The following is a 17,492-nucleotide window of genomic DNA, read 5'->3' as shown; positions in this document are numbered from 1 at the left end:
GTTTCTATTTTGGTGGCGCGCTTGTCCAGGGCATCCGGAGCTCTGTTTCCGTGGAGCCTAGCAAACTCCACGTGATTGTTCGTGTTGTTTTGTTTGTAACTGCAACTCAAGCAAGTTTTCCAGCCTGCACCACGACCATCTTCGGTGTAAGTAAACAATCTTTAAATCTACCATTACGAGTCCGTGCCTAATTCTAGCGTGTCGCCCGTTCTCTCCGACCCCGCGTGCCCGGGCTGCTGGCCACAGCCCGTGCAGAGCACAAAAAAGGGCCCGGCTCACACCTGGCCCGCACAGTTTCAAAGTACCATCCCATTTCGTTTCATCGAAACTGTTTTGCTGTTTTGACTCATTTTGACATTTCGCCCATAGGCTATAGTGAGGAATCATAAAAATGCCTAAAATGCTGTCATTTGCTGCCTGATTTGGATGCCGTTTCATCGAAACTGTTTTGCTGTTTTGACTCATTTTGACATTTCGCCCATAGGCTATAGTGAGGAATCATAAAAATGCCTAAAATGCTGTCATTTGCTGCCTGATTTGGATGCAAATTGCAGGGTTGGTAGCCCCTTCTGAGGGCATGATGTCTGCCAAGTTTCAAGGAGATAGGTGAAGAGGTTTCTCAGAAACTGCACCTCAAAGTCTTGAAAGCAAAATTTGCCGGCAGCGGCAGCCTCCTGTCATCCGGCACGCAGATCCAGGGGCTCGCATCCCAAGAAAGGCTGCCGGGCTGTGCCAGACTCCTCCTGGGGGTACAGGACCCTGGATCTGCATCGGATGACAGGAGGCTGACGGGAGCCTGCCGCTGCTGCCTGGGACCAGCTGTAACAGGGAACCCTAGCCCTGTTACCAGAAAGCAGGCTGGTCCCTTTAAGACTAGAACTTTCTGGGCACAGCATGCTGGCAGGGTAGGGGTTAAAATCTGAGTCTGGCTGGCTTGTCAGGTGACTGGAAGGGGGAAGGCCAGAACTATAAAAACCCTGGCCTTGGTGGTAGTGAGAGGCAGCAGCTGAAGGGGAAGGAGGTTGTACTTAAGAGTTCTACAGAGAGGCTTGGTTGCCTGTCCAGCTGCTGTGAGAGGGGAACTCCTGAGGACTCTCAGAGAAGCGGCAATAGCCCCACAAGGAGCAGCATAACAGACGGTAGGAAGCAGAAGCACAGAGCCATGGAAAAATGTAAGCTGGCATGTGGCCTTCTTTCATTTTTATTTTTATTTTTATTTTTTTTTGTAGTTACAGCCCATGGACTTACTGCTTATATTTTTTTGGTGGATAAGCGGTGGCTTGTGGATGAGGATGTAGGGGAGGAGGAGGCCTCATTAGAGCCTTGAGTGCAGTCATAAAAGGCCAATGGGCCTAGTTCACTAGTGTGTGCAGCCGTATAGGGCTAGCATCTGAGCTGGGTGCAGGACTTCTAAGCCAGGCCTCAGTGGGGGAATCTTGGCTAGTAGCCTGAGCTTAAAAAAAACCTTGGTGACCTTGGTAGTGGGAGCTCTGGGCTGCTGCCCAGCCTTGAACTTGTAGCCTTCTGGCTCCATGGACGGGCCTCTGGACCAGAGAGCCTGGGCTCCATATTGGAAGCAAAAGGAGGGCCATGAGCTGCAAGAGGGTTAAGGAGCTAGAGCCTCAGAGTCAAACACCATCTGGTGGGTTTAGATGGGTAGGCCTAGCTAGAGTAAGATGTGGGGGCAAGGCCCATGGTGGCTGAGAACCCCAACATAGAAGTACAATAGGCAGTCTCCCGCTTGTAAGAACATCTAAATAATATTTATATCAAGACATGGTAGGAAAGTAAAAGTGGGATACAAGACAAAAGATGGAAGGGAAACATTAAGGGACTTCAAGGGCACCCCTCATAGGCCACAGATAGCAAATAAGAAAAGGAAAAAAAGTGCTGCTGGGGAGGGCAACCTGTTATACTGCTGCTGGGCGCAGCCTGCACCCAGCAGCAGGGAAGACACATGCTGCCACTGGCCACAGGCAGCAGCAGCAGCCTTCTGTCATCCAGGCCAAGATCCAGGGCCCTGCACCCCCAGGAGGGCTGCGGGGCTGTACCGGACTCCTCCCAGGGGTGCTGCACCCAGCACTGGAGAAGATTGCAGCTGCCACCTGTCCCAGGCAGCAGCAACAGCCTCCCCTCATCTGGCACACAGATCCAGGGGCTTGCACCCCTAGGAGGAGTCCAGCACAACCTGGCAGCCCTCCCAGGGATGTGAGCCCCCAGATCTGCACTCCGGATGAGAGGAGGCTGCCCTGTCACCTGGGACTGGCGGTAGGCACAGGCTGTGGTTGAAAATGAACCAATCGGAGAGTGGGGGGGTGTTAGTCCTCTCTCTGGTCCAGTTCTTTGCTTCACCCCTGGGTATGGGCAGGGAAACCCTCTCCCCTGCAATCACCTGATATGTGGGGAAGGGGAAATGCCCCACCAATCACCTTGAGCCTCCTCAAAACTGGCACGCTGGGCTGCCACTAGCAAGCCCACCACACTCACAAAGACCTATTTAAAAGCTGCCGAAAAGTGGAAATAGAAAAGTGAGTGGTAAAGACTCGCTCCAGAGTAGCATACTAATAACCTCTCCTCTGTAGATGGGTATTAACTGATCTTTTTATATTAATTATTTTTGTACATATGGTTAAGAGGGAAGATGTACTGTTAGAAATTCTAATTTGGAGACAATCCTTCCCAAGCAGAAGCTTGCTTACTGCTCCCCAAATAAAGCTTGGGGTTTTTTTACTTGTTCTCATTCATGTATGCCTGTTTTTAACCCAGTGGCCACCAGAGTGGGGATCTGTAATAGACTGCCAAGTCAGGAAGAAGTACTGGATAAAGCACTCTTCAAGGGAAGCACAAGAAAAAAAGGCTAGAGACCAGTGTCTGCACAAGGAGCTTCCAAGAGGCCTCAACAGCAAAACAAAAGTGTACAACCAATGGAACAATGAAGAGGCAAACCAGCAAGGAAACAAACCAGAAAATAGCAAGAACTTGCATGGACAAAATCAGGTAGGCAAAGCTAAAAAATGAACTTCACCTGGTAAGAGATGTTAAAGATGGCAAGATTAGGTTCTATGAATATTAGGGATGTGCGAAATGGGCCATATTCGACTTGGATTCACCTGAATCGGGGACAGTGATTCAATTCATTGATTCGGATCACTGTCCCTGATTTTGATTTGGCCAAATCTGAAGATTCGATGCTGATTCAGAGAATCAGCGATTCGGCCATAAACACAGCTTTAAATGGTTTTGGGTTTTTTTGTTTTTGTTTTTTCTACATACCTCAAGGTACCAGGCACAGATCATGAACGCTGCAATGCTGGGGCAGATGGAGCATCCCACAGGAGTGTGGGAGGGCCCCCCCTACAATGGGGGCTCCCCCATGACCCCCAGCTCGGCAATCGGCCATGGGGGGACCCCAGGTGCCCCCCAGATCCAGGAGGCACCAGTTGCCAAGCTAGGGGTTGTGGGGAGGCCCCCCAACACGCTCCCCGTGGACCCAGAAGTGCTGCGGAGCATGCTGCAGAGCCCACCATCAGAGCATGCTGATGGTGGGCTCTGCAGCACTGTTGGCAGAGCTCTGCATGACAGATTAGTTCTGGGGTGCTGCATGCACCCCAGAACTAATCATGCCAAACATACTTGATCTCCATCTTTGACAAAATAAGTAGATAGATGAAGAGAACGCAGGGCACGTGGTGTATCTGGACGTCAGTGTTGGTTTCTGACCGAGTCCCACATAAACAAATAAAGAAATTGAACAGATGTGGGGTAACTAAAACTACTACTGAGTGCATCTACACATGTTTTACTGCACAGGAGACTAATCAGCTCTGCAGTAAAGCATCACCATCTACATGTGCACCAATACTAGGCCACAGTAAACTAACTAACTCCACCGTAAGATAGTGCTGTTGGGGACAGTCCTATCTTACAGCGGACTAGGTAACTGCACTGAAACGCATGTGTAGACAGTGACAGGGGCTGGCTGGGACACAAGGGTGCTAAAGTGTGGGGGCTACCTACTAGCTAGCCACATTGCTCCACACTCTCAGCACCCTCATGCCCCAGCCAACCCCTCCACTGTCCACCGCTGCCACCTAAAGCCCAGTGCTGACCCCCAGTGCCCCCTGCCAGCCCAAGGCCATTCTTCCTCAGCTCAAATTGCTGCTGTCCTTGGCACACATGTAGATGCTGAGCCCAAGAGCAGTTTCTTCCAGATCAAATGACTCTGGAGTTTATTGCATCGCATTAATTGCACGTGCAGATGCATGCCTAGGTGGATAGACAGCTGGCTCAATGGCAGCTAGCAAAGGGTAATTTGGATCCATATCAGAATGGCAGGAGGTTACAAGTGGAATCCAACAATGGTCTATCTTGGGTCCAGTGCTGATCAACATATTTAATAGCAAGCTGTAGGCTAGAACAGAAAGCTTCTTAAGCCAATTTGCCGATGACACAAACATGGGAAGGACTGCAAACATGATGCAGGACAGGAGCAGAATTCCAGATTCTAATCATTTGGAAATCTGGGCGAGATCCAACAAGATAAAGTACAATGCTGACAAGTGCTCATTATCTCCCAGTGATCCATGTGGGGGGAAGCAGGAGGGCTTCTAGGCTTCCAACTAGGGAAGAATAATCAAAACCACAAAAACAAAGTGGATGATACTTGGCTGGAGAGCAGCACCATGGAAAAAGACCTAGAAGTCTTGGTGGATCATAGACTCAATAGGACTCTGCAGTGTGATGGCTGTGCATAATTATGTTGTCATGCAGGAATAGCCATGGCCTGTACACCTTCTTCATCCAGATGTGTACTAATATGAAGCATCCAGAAATGGAGCTGGCCAAAGCCTATGATTCCTGGACTTAGACTCAGGGATAGAAAAAGGCCCTGTGTGTATATCCCTCTTTTGCCCCATAGCTCAGAGTCCACAGGCAGGCAACAAAGGATAAAGAGATTGAAAGGTAAGCCATACAAGGAGAAGTTAAAAGAAATATTCATGTTTAGCTCATGGAACAGGCAATTAAGTGGGGGCATGATAACGTAAAGCGTAGGGACAATACCTTTTGGCCACTGCTGCAGAGAGTAGGATGCATACCAGTCACTTAAAATAGCAGCAAAGTAGATTTTAGACTGAACACCAGGAAAAACTCCTTCACTGTTAAAGCAGTAAGGCTGCCTGGAATAGACTGCGGGAGGAAGCTGTGGAAGCTCCTTCATCAGAGGGTTCAAGGTGAGGTTGGTAAGTAGTGGTTGGGATGATTAAGGCATAGATGGCTATGCCTGGAGTGTTTTATGAAAAGCAATGGTCAGATACCCGGAAATCCGTGCTCTTCAGATGGATCACTGGGAGATAGCAAGAAGAACATTGCAGGTGGAAATTAGGGAGGACCATGCTGAGTAGCAGGAGAATGAAGCAGAGCTCCATAACTAGCTTAGTTATGAAAAAAAATTAAAGCAGCTGTGATAATTTTATCTGGGGATACAAAAAGAGGAGTTCTGGCTGTCCAGTTGGAGGGTGCAATGTATGGAATTATGTTAGCTGTCCCCAGGCTTCAGAGCAGAATAGAGGATGCTTGATTTCTTTTTCTTTTTCCACCTGGGCTTTTCTGGATCCCAGATGGGGCTGGGAAGGGAATTTTTTCCTCCTCCTGTGGCTACAGCTGTTGGCAGGGGGGAGGAGGGAGTTGCCTTTTTGAGAAACATAGGTTGTTAGTAGCAGCCAAGATTGGGGATTTTGACTATGTGCCAATGCTCCTGCTGGAACTAAAAAACCAGGTTTTTGGTTTGAAGAGCTTGCCCCTCAATTCAGGGTCGGCCTCATCACCACATTTGTGATCAGAAAGAAATTTTACTCTATGATCAGACTGGTACAGATTTGGGGGGGGTTGCCTTCCCCTGTAGTGGGGTTAGGCATGGCCCTCTGACAGTCCTCATCTTCCTGTTTTACCTGTTCAAGGTTAGGGTGCTGCTGTTGTCTTGTAGAAGTGCACCAGGGTTGATTGTTCAGTTTTAAGAATAGGTTAGACAAGGACTTGTATGAGATGGTTTTGACTTGAGCAGCAGATTGGACTAAATGACTTCCAGAGGTCCCTTCCAGCCCTACTTTTCTATGATTCTATAAACTTCCTCTTTTTAATGGCAGCCTTTTAAGCATTTGAAAACTGCTGTCATGCCCCCTCACCCCTTTAATCATCATTTCTCCAAACTGAACAAAACTAGTTCTCTCAACCTTTTTTTCAAACCTTGCATTTCAACTTCATTGTCATCTTCACTGCTTGCCTCCAGTTTCTCCATTTCCTTCTTGAACTGCTGAGACCAGAACTCCAGCTGAGGCCTAACCAACTCTGACTACAGTAATGCTATAACCTCCTGTACTTAACATATGATACTTCTGCTAAAGCAGCCTCAAATTGCTTTTTTTGTTTTTTGGTGGGGGTTGGTGACTTCATCATGTTGATGACACTTGTACATGTGACAGGGGTGTATTCCCCTAAATTGAAACCAGTGCAGTTTTAGTTGCATGCTTAAAACCGACCATTTTAATTTAGGGGCTTCCATTACTGTTATGGCAAGGGGCCGGATCCTTTTTTCCGTGGGCCTGCCTGGGTCCCGCAACTCGGAAGTGAGCTACAGGGGCCCCAGTCCTTCCCTCTGCAGCAGTGGTGCCCCCCACGGCCATCCATTGGTCGGTGCTGCCCCAGCTCGGGCTTGGGGAACAGTTGGATTGGGCTAGGTGCTGCCTCCGAACTGGGACAGCTCTTGCAAGCTAGGCGCTTGATTGGGTGGCCTGGTGGGGCACTGCCGCTGCAGAGGGAAGGACCAAGCCCCTGCAGCTCAGGGCCCACTGGCAGCAAACCCCCAGCCGCGGGAGAGGTGGGCAGGTTCCATTTGGGGGAGGGGGGGAACCAGTTCAGGCCCCTCATGGCTTTTTTTCCGGTGGAGCCTGCCTGCTTGAGCTGCCACCAGGCTGTGCCACCCTTAAGCTGCAGGTTGGCCCAGTCCTTCCCTCCGTGGCAGCAGTGCCCCCCCAGGACCACCTGCCCCAGCTCAGAGGCAGCTCTGTCTGATCCAACTCTTCCAAGCCTGCCTGGGGAGCAGCAACTAGCAGGCTTCCACTGTTTGGGTTTGGGGAAGAGTTGGATTGAGCCAGGTGCTGCCTCTGACCTGGGGCAGCAGCCATGCAGCTAGCAACCCACCTGGGTGGCCTCAAGAGGTGCTACCACCTTGGAGGGAAGGACTGCCCCCACCAGAAGCTCAGGGGGTATGTGGTGAGAGGCCTGATCCTCTTTTTTTTTTTTTTTTTTTTTTTTTTTTTTGTGGAACCTGTCCACTTCTCCCATGGCCAGGGACCAAGCTGCTGGCAGACCCTGAGCTGCAGGGGGCCTGGTCCTTCCTTCTAGGTAGAGCAGGTAGCGGGGGTTTACCAGTGGTCACCAGAACTGGGCCATCAAAATAGCTCGCTTTTTAACCAGGGAAGTTCAGGCAGCCTACCAGATCTTGAGGCTGCTTCATCCCAAGATTTATAAGATTCTTAAGGCTGCTATATTGAACCACCTGGGTCTGATGAAGGAAACGTATTGATGTAGGCTTAGGCAGGAGATATTTAATTCTGACTCTCAGCCTTGAGCAGTTGTTCAAAGGCTAAAGGACTTCTGCACCCACTGGTTAAAACCGGAATCATGCACATTATTTGAAATAATGGAACTAATAACATTAGAACAATTTTGCTCCATAGTCTCAGTGGGACTTCAGAAGTTGGTCAACTGACAATGTGTGTCCAGTCTGGATGATGCTCCCCTTCTGGATCCCTTGCTTTGAACCTGTAACACTCACTCCCATTTCTGTTTTCTTTTTAATTTGTCTCAAGCTATCAGTTGTTGCATTCTCAGTGACATCCCTTTTTAAGGGGGATTTATAGATGTTTGTGGTGGGCCCGGGCCCATGTTCACCAAACACAATAAATTGGCCAGTCTAGATAAGGCCACCCATATGGTAGAAAACTGAATGGAGGCACACTTGCACTGTAAGTTCCAGTGGAAACCAGATGCAGCTGTAAAGGGGCTCTTTGTCTGGGACACCACTATTTGGGCCCACACCTCAATCTCCTTCAAGACTTCAGTACAGCAATCTGTCCTTAAAGGACAGTTTTGGGGAAGAAGAGAACTTGAAGAAGGTTGAAGCAGCGTGACAGGGACTGGAGTGGTTTTCTTACCTGTTTTAAATGTTGTGAGGAGGACCACCGGTACAGGCACTGTCCTCAGATGGATTGTGAGTATATGCAAACCTACACACCAGCTGCACTGAAGGAGGGTCCAGATATGAAGGGTTATGTGGTGCAACAGTATCAGGATGTGGCCAGGCACCAGAAAAAAGTGGAGCAGCAATTTCCAGTTGCTACTGCTATCATGAGCGACTGATGCTTCCCAAGACTGGGGGGGCACCACTTGTAGTTGGCAGCAAGTGGCGAGCGAGGACTACCCACAGACTCTGGCAGCGGTGTCGGGGGTGGGGGAGGGTGGTGCCACAGAAGCCGGCGGCAGCTTTGACAGTGGCCAATCTCGCGGGGGGGGCATGTGCACCCCCACGTGTCACCTATGACTTCTATCATTAATTTTTCACCTCCCCACAATTTGGCATCTGGGGTGGTTGTCCCTATGCCCCTGCCACCTTGTTATGTCACCTATATGGTGCCTGTTAAGATAGGGGTGCCCACGTAAGATAGGGACTGATAGATTTGGGTCTGGACAGGCTCTGTACCTCAGCGGTTTGTGGAACCAGACTTCCCAGCAGGGGAGTATGTCTACATAACATCTGTGGGGGTGTTATGCCATACCCCACAATCCCAGCAAGCCTAACTATTGGGGAGGATAGGTCAAAACTGCTGCTGCTGTGGCCAGCCACCTGACCTACCCAGTTGTGATTGATCAGGATTGGGCTCAATGGCCAAACTGTTACAATTGATCCAGAGGATCAAGATAAACATGATCAATCCCAATCCAGCCAAGCAACCACTGGAGGAAATGTTCCCATTTTCAGGCACAGGATTGTTTGGACCCCATCCCACATCTCACTAGGAATGCAAGAAGGCCAGGAAAGAGGCACTCATGGGCCAGGGGAAAAGGCATTGGGCTACAATATGACCTAGATGCCTCAGGGGTAGGTTCAGGGGGACAGCATGCCCCAGGAGGTCACATTCAAAAGGTGGAGTGGACTGGGTAGGAGGGGGTCCAGATTGCATCCACAGTCAAAGGAAGGATTCTGTGTTTACCCACTGCTTGGTTGGTTGGGCTGAGCCAATGGTGTCCAACCTGGATTTTCAGAATCCTCCTTTTGAATTATAGGGGGATCTACTGGTGAGGGCTGCAAAAGACAAACCTACAGGGACATGGAAGTACCAGTTGTTAGTGCCAGAGCAGTACTGTAATTAAGTCTTAAGATTAGCCCTTGATATTCCTTGGGCAGGTCACTTGGCAGCTGAGAAGACACTGAAGAGGGTGCTCACTAGGTTTTTCTAGCCTGGTGCTTATCAAGATATCAAAGTTCAAGCTGCTACAGTAGACCGGGCAAGTGAACCATGGGGTATGTCTAGTGGGGAAATGAGAAGGCTCCCAGATGAATCATGTTAATTTGCTAAAGTCCTGCAGGACCCATGACATGTGTAATCTTTCTAGCTGCTTATTTGAGGCTTGTCTGGCTCCCTCAGGGGCCCTCTCAGATGGCAACATGCGCCTCACCCTGGGGGAAGGTTTAACCTCAGTCCAACAAGTGGAAGCAAAAGCCCTGCCAGAGGAGTTTCATAGGAAAGTAGGGCTGGAAGGGACCTCATAAGGTCACCTAGTCCAACCCCCTGATCAAAGCAGGAACATCCCTGAATAAATCATTCCCAATAAAGTGTTTGTCTAACTTGCTTTTGACATTTTCCAAGGATGGAGATTATATAACTTGTCTAGGTAGGTTGTTCCAATGCTTGACCACCTTCATAGTAAAAAAGTTCTTCCTAATTGCCCACCTAAATATCCCCAGCTGAAGCTTGAGGTCATTGCTCCTAGTCCTATCCCCTACAGCCACAGAGGAAAGTCCTTCTCCATCTTCTCTATAGTTGGCATGCAGGTATTTGAAGACTGTTATTAAATCCCACCTCAATCTTCTCTTCTGCAGACTAAAGAACCCTTCCTCTTCAACCTTTTCTCATAAGTCTTGTCTACCACATTCCTAATTATTTTTGTTGCCCTGCACTTCCCTCTTTCCAAGCTATCTATGCCCTTCTTGAAGTATGGGACCCAAAACTGGACATAGTACTCCAGGTGAAGCAGTGTCATATGGACTGGAAGAATCACTTCCCTTGATTTGCAAGTGACACTCCTATTAATACAATCCAGTATGCTGTTGGCTTTGCTTTTGTTGAAAAAAAAAAAAAAAAAAACACAATTGGCTCATATTCAGTCTATGGGCCACCATTAGCCCCAGATCCTTTTCTACAGTACTGTAACCAAGCCAGTCATTCCCCAGTCTATATTTGTTAATCTATCCAGGCCATTCTGGATTCTAGCTCTGCTCTTTGAAGTGTCCACAATCCCACCCAAGTTGGTGTCACCAACAAATTTGCTAAAAGTGTATTCAAATCATCAGTGAGGATATTAAAGAATACCAGACCCAAAACAGACCTCTGGGGAACTCCACCTCCTCCCAACCAGGCATTGGACCATTGAGAATGACTTGCTGGTACAGGCAGTCTTTCGACTTACAAGACAATTGGTCCCTGAAAACCTTAAGTCGAAACATTGTAACTCAGTACCAATTTTCTCATAAGAAACAATGTTATAAATGGGGGGTTGGTTCCTGAACCAAGGCCTGATACCCTATTTTCACCCAAAATATCCCAGAATTTTGTACTTGATCAATTATAGATGAGTAATATAGCTACATTAATGTATTTATATTGTAACTAGCAATCCTATTGATTTGGAAGGACTTATTTGAGGTGACTTTGCTGGACTTTTTGAAGGGTTCTTGGCTGGTGTCTTCTCAGGAGTCTTGGCTGCAGGTTTTTCTGGAGTCTTATCTGATTTCTTAAAGAAAGTGTCCAAGGAAGTTTGGACAGATGTTATCCAGGGAGATCAGTGATGCACCGAAATTGTTCACTGGCATGGCATTGCATCAGATCAAGCATTGTAAAGTTGAAACTGACTTCACAAAAATTGAAACAGGGTGTCAATTTATAAATGTTGTAAGTGTGAAACATTGTAACTCAAAACCCTGTAAGTCAAGGACTGCCTGTGCAGTGATCCAACTTGTTATATATCTACCTTACAGTACTTTAGTCTACTCTATGTTCTTAGCCTGCTAAAAAGAATGTAGTGGCAGATGGTGTCAAAAGCCTTGTTAAAATCAAGGTATACAATGTCAACTGATCTCCTGTCATCCACAGAGCCTGCCACTTTATCATAGAAGGAAATCGGGTAGGTCATGTATGACTTGCCCTTGGTGAATCCATGCTACCTTCCTGATCCCCTTGTTCTCCTCTAGGTGCTTCACAATGGATTCCTTGAAGACCTGCTCCATGATCTTTCCAGATCTGGAGGTGAGACTGACTGTTCTATAGTTCCCCAAATTCTCCTTCTTTCCTTTCTTCAATATGGGCACTATATATATGTTTCCAGTCATCCAGGACCTCACCTGACCTCCATGAGTTCTCAAAGAGGGTAGCCAATGGTTCTAAAATCACCTCAGCCAATCCCTTCAGTATCCTTGGGTACATCTCATCTGGCCCTGCCAACTTGAAAGTATCTAGCTTCTCTAAGTAATCTCCAACCTGTTCTGCCATTACTTCAGGCCAGGGATGATCAACCTCCAGGCCATAGACCAAATGTGGTCCACGGAGCCATCACATTTGGCCTGCAGGGCTCCCCAAGAGATGGGAAATATGGTGTCAGGGGAGCTCATTATTATGGCCACCTTAACACCCCTGTCAAATTCCCAAGCCCCACGTAGTCACAGCCAGGCTATGTCCCCTTCCCCCCACAAGCCTGGGTTGGGACCATGCCCCCTCCCTCCCCCCAACAAGGCTGAGGGACACCTTCTTTTCCCCCACAGGGTCAAGTTGAAGCCAGCCACACCCTTCCCTCATGGGGCTAGGTCAAGCCCCCTTCCTTTCCCCCATGGGGCTGAGTTGTTGCTGAGCCATGTCCCCTACCCCCAGCAGAGCCAATTAATGCCCTCTTCACCCCTCCAGCCATGTCATGTCTCTCACAGGGCGGAGTAAAGCTCCCTTCTACCCCTGTGAGGCCAGGCTATCCCTGTCCCCTCCATATGGCCAAATGGTGACTGCCACAGTGGCCTTAGGTGCTGGATCAGAGCCATCATCCGGTCCATGATCAGACCAAGTAGTACCCATCTGGCCTACTAGGGAAAAAGGCTGAGTACCACTGCTCCAGGATGTTTGTCATCTTCCCTATGTCTGCTGCCAACTGCACTCATCATCTGGTAGCTACCCTTATTTGTTAAAACTGAAGTAAAAAAGGCATTAAATACTTCAACCTTCTCTATATCATCTGTAGCAAGACTGCCTTCTGCATTCCATAAGGAATCTATGGTTTCTGTGGTCTTCCTCTTGTTTTTGACGTACCTGTAGAATCCCTTTCTATTGCCTTTTATGTCCCTTGCCAGCTGCATCTCAAATCATGACTTGGAATTCCTAATTTTCACCCTGCATGCCCAAGTGATATTCTTATATTCTTCCCTAGTACTATGACCATATTTCCACTTTTTGTAGGAGTCCTTTTTGAGTTTCAACTCTGAAGAGATTGCTGTCTAGCCAGCCTGGTCTCCTATTGCACTTCCCATTCTTCTGCCTCATTGGGGTAGCTTGCTCTTGTTCAAGAGAGCCTCTTTGAAATACAGCCAGCTCTTCTGGACTCCTTTTCCACTCAGACTTGCCTCCCAGGGGATCCTGCTCACCACTTCTCTAAGTCTGTTAAAGTCTGCTTTTCTGAAGTCCAGTATGCTTATTCTGATGCTCTCCTTCCATCCTCCCCTTTAGGATCTATCATTTCATGATCACTGTCACCCAAGTTACCTTCCACCTTCAGATTCTCAACCAATTTTTCCATGTTGGTGAGCAGTAAGTCATGCCTTTGGCCAAAGACCAGTTGGCCTTTCCACCATCTGTATCAAAAAATTATCCCCAGTCCACTCCAAGAATTTTCTGGACTACTTGTGCACTGCTGTGTTTGCCTCCCAGCAGATTTCCCAATAATCAAAGTTCCCCATAAGAACCAAGTCCTGCAATTTGGAAGCTTTCATCAATTGTTTAAAGCAGGCCGCCTCCTCCTGGTTTGCTGGTTGGTAGCAGATGGCCACCGTGACATCCTCCCTAATGTTAAACATTAACAGCATAGCAAAACAATTCACGTAAAAAAAGGAAATAGTGTTGTATGGAGTTAATAATTCCTAGCTCTTTAGAATAAATGTTTTCAGTAGTACTCCACAACTAGACTGGATTAACTACTGTTCCAGGTATATTCTGACAAAATGTAGTTCTTTCCCCTTTTAAAAAACATTAAAATGCGGATCTTCCCTGAAATGTGACTCAAAATATGTGGTCCTTGTTTATTGTCCTTCTCTGGCTCTAAACTTTGATCAGTTTATGAGTGAAGACACTCTTCTCTCTCTTCATCCCATCTCTTCCCATCAGTACATCTTCGTGAACACCACCCCATGGTCAAAGAAGCCAAAGTCTTGATAGCAATGCCATCTTTTCAGCCATGCATTAATTTCCAGGATGTGTGCGCTCAGTGAGAACACTGCCTGGGCACCCTGTTTCCTTCACCCTTGCATTAAGAGCAATGGAGTCATTGATCTGCTCAACTTCATCTCTGGCAGTATCATTAGTGCTCACATAGATGAGCAGCATGGGTTAGTAGTCAGTGGACTAGATGAGTCTTGGCCCATGACATCTTGGATACAGGTTTCTGGCAAACGGCAGATCTTCTGAGCCAACAGGACAAGCCAGCAGATGGATGTTTCCATGCCTTGCAGGAGGGAGTCACCTACTACCACCATCCATTGCTGCTTCTTGGCAGTAGTGGCCTCTCCTGGCACTGGAGTGGACTCTCTCATCTGATGCCAGGGCACTACATCACTACTATGATGAGTAGTGGATGACATAAGTAACAGAGAGAGACATTTTGTTGTGAAAAGCAATTCTGTAAAACGGTCCTTACTTAGTTGCTACTTTTGCGGACAGAATCACATCTATTGACTCTCATTGCTAACAAGCTTTTACTTTATGAAGTCAACACAGTTCTGAGTAGTTAATAAACTAAGTACATCATGAAAGGTAAAATTCTGCATTTGATGACACTTATAAAACTCCAGGGAGGGAAAGGCCGGGAGAGCACAGCAGAATCTATCCTGTGGGATCTTCCTGACAAGCTAAAAGCAACAAAGAACTTTGAGACGTTAGGCCGAGTTTCCAGCATGGGGCAACTAGAAATAACAATGTACTTACAAACTGAGTCCATTAAATCTATGCTGAGGAACTAAAAATGAATAAACATCGAACCCTATTATGCCATTGTCTTAAAGCAGCATTGTACTTTCAGACTTCATCTCTTGGTTCTCAGCCTGTGCCTTTAAGCTCTGTATGCAAACTTACTGCACACCTCCCACTTTCCCCAACAAAACCTTTCACTTGGCTAGGGTAACTCAGCAGTCAGTGAGTGAAGGGAGCTTATGGGGAGGCACCGGAGCTGGATGAAAGGGCTTTTCTAGGAAAAAACACCTCAGTGGAAAGAGGAAAAGCAACACAGGTGAGTTACCATGGCTTCTTAAAAGTCATTCTCCTTTCCTTGAGGGTTATTAACTTCTCTGGCTTGGATAGCAACAGCCAAGCTGGAGATTGCTGTATAAATTCTCACTAACTCTGCCAGTTTCTTGCTGCACTGTTTTCTGACTTGCAGAGTGCATATACAATGCAAAGGTACAGTATAGCAAATTCAGACTCCTTTCTAAGTGGCCCCCAGCAAAAACTGCTCTGATAGTTAGTAGGATGGATGATTGCAAAGGGTTTGCTTAGCCATTTCCTCGCCTTCACAAAGCTAGCTAATCTTTTACTCTCTGAGCAAAGATATTTCTAGATAAAGAATGGTTCTTTTTCATCAACTGGGCAGCTACAACTGCTCTTCCCAGCTGAATGAACCCACATACATAGATAAAACCTATCTGTTATATATAAAAGACATACATATAGGCCTGTGAAACCAACTGAACTGTGAGAAGGGAATTGCTTTCTATTTTAGTTCTGTGGTCTTAAACAGAATTTTTAACTAAATGCAAATTACAGGTGAAAATTTGGAGTGGCACTGTGTAGCAGAAACGAGAATCTGAAAACTCTGGGTTTGAAACAGTTTAACTGATGTGAGAACCTTTGTTACTGGTGATATGAGAGCCCAGCATAACTCTCAGGTGCCAGGCTGGCAGGGAGGAATAAAATCTTCTCACTTGTAAACTGATCAAAGTTTAAAGTCAGAGAAGGACAATAAACAAGGACCACATATTTTGAGAGTCATATTTCAGGGCAGATCCACATTTTAATGTTTTTTAAAAGGGGAAAGAACTACATTTTGTCAGAATATACCTGGAACAGTAGTTAATCCAGTCTAGTTGTGGAGTACTACTGAAAACATTTACTCTAAAGAGCTAGGAATTATTAACTCCACACAACACTATTTCCTTTTTTAAGTGAATTGTTTTGCTATGTTGCTATGACATTAATGTTTTAGGGTTTTTTATTTTAAGTCAATATAGAAGATGCATACCCTGGGGTTTGGCTTTTGTTGTGTAATCACCCTTCCCTCTGCCTAGCAGTGAGTTACTACAGTTAGAAGTGAACTTCTTTGAAGTGTTACACAATCCCATTAGTGTTAGCCTATGAACCTACTAAGGGACAAGCAGAACTAAAATCCAGGGGCAGAATCTGGAAACAGAAGAAAGATTAATAAATGTGGAGTCGGATGAATCTGACTTGTGGGCAGCCCACTGTACAATGCTGTAAGGTACTCCTAGTTTAAGACTGCTTGACTGTCAGCCTACTATATATAGGCTTGTCTTTCCTCCTGGGTTACAGTTTATATTACCTCTTGTGATTTTTGTTCAGTCATGTTCCATGTTTTTAGTATTATACAGACTGACAGGGACTTCTGTATTCACATTGTGTAAAAGATTTATAATCTGATGAGATTATAAAAAGAAAAGAAAGGTGCAAACAGGAGAGCAAGAGGTGGTGAGCAATGTGCCTAGTCCTACCTAACCTGCAGTGTCTCCATGTGTTTCAGTTCTTGGGTTTTCTTCAGCCCAACTTTGCTGATGCACCTTGGCCCTGATGGGCTAATTCACTGTGTCACTAGGCCACCTCTTCTCAAGGACTGACACTTTTGGTTATAAAGTACAATCTGTCTGGAAAGTGCTACAGTCTGTGCCTGTTCCACCGGCAGCTCCTATTACAGGTTGCTGATGCCTTTTTATGCACAATGTCTTGACAGAAATTCCTGGCTGAGAGAAAATGAAAATACAAGTTTGGACACTGTTCTTAATTAAGACAATTGGCCTCAGCCATTGCCTGGTACATCTAGTGGCCCCTTCACTATTACTAATCCTCTCCATTTCTATCTAGATCTGCCTCTTCGGGCTGCCTCCCCAAGTAATTTTATTCCCCATTACAGTAGAATGCCAATACAGGCATATTTTATCCTTCTGGCTTCTGCAGTTTTGCATATTGTAATATAAGTAATTTACATTTTCTGTTTTTAATTATGTTCCCCCCACCCCCCACCCCACCGCCCTTTACTGAATGCTATATCTGACCTTCAGGCAGGAAACCTTTGGCTCATCCTGTAGCTCACTCCATCATGGAATGAAATTTTGTTTCGGCTGAATCATAAAGTTTAGGCTGTCATCTAAGTGTTTTGATCTGAAGTTTATGCCATCCTTTGAGAGATGCTGATTTGTAGAACAATAGAAATAAGTAGTAGGAATAATTTGGAAAAAGGGACTGTGCTGAATACAGGCTTTCGTTAACGTCTGGCCCATGATTTTTGAAGTGATTGTGTCCTTCCGCTTTATTCCTTCTTTCAGTCACAAAAACTCTCCTTCCAGGTCTGCAGAACTGGCAGAAGGCCCCACTCACTTCCCAGGGACCCCTGAGCCTGGAAGAGACTTCTTTTATCCAGTCACTGACTTCAATATTAACTCTCTTACCTTTATTGGCCAACTGAACTTGATGCTTGCTAATACTTCCCTCAAATGAGGTACAAGTACTTTGATACCCATGCTGAGATTCCACAAGGCCTTATCTAGATTAGGATTTACATGTATGGTTTTAAAATGCACACCATTCAAATGTATGTTTGAAAAGGTTAGTACAATACTACTGAAATGGTCAAATTGAAAACTAGGCTGGCCTCTAGACATTGGCTATGCCAGTTTAACAGCA

The 17,492-nt window shown here is 46.5% G+C and overlaps 1 long non-coding RNA gene across 1 annotated transcript; it reads left to right on the top strand.

The window, feature by feature from the left end:
- Positions 1-1,017: 1,017 nt before the first annotated feature.
- Positions 1,018-17,265, top strand: LOC102373607. Its single transcript, XR_325270.3, has 3 exons — positions 1,018-1,172; positions 2,767-2,997; positions 17,156-17,265. It is a non-coding gene; the product is annotated as an uncharacterized LOC102373607 (long non-coding RNA).
- Positions 17,266-17,492: the final 227 nt, after the last annotated feature.

The sequence above is a fragment of the Alligator sinensis genome, unplaced genomic scaffold (genome assembly GCF_000455745.1).
Source record: "Alligator sinensis unplaced genomic scaffold, ASM45574v1 scaffold189_1, whole genome shotgun sequence".
In the NCBI taxonomy this organism is placed as follows: Eukaryota; Metazoa; Chordata; order Crocodylia; family Alligatoridae; genus Alligator; species Alligator sinensis.
Note: the sequence above shows the minus strand (reverse complement) of the source record. Positions and strands in the feature narration are given on the sequence as shown.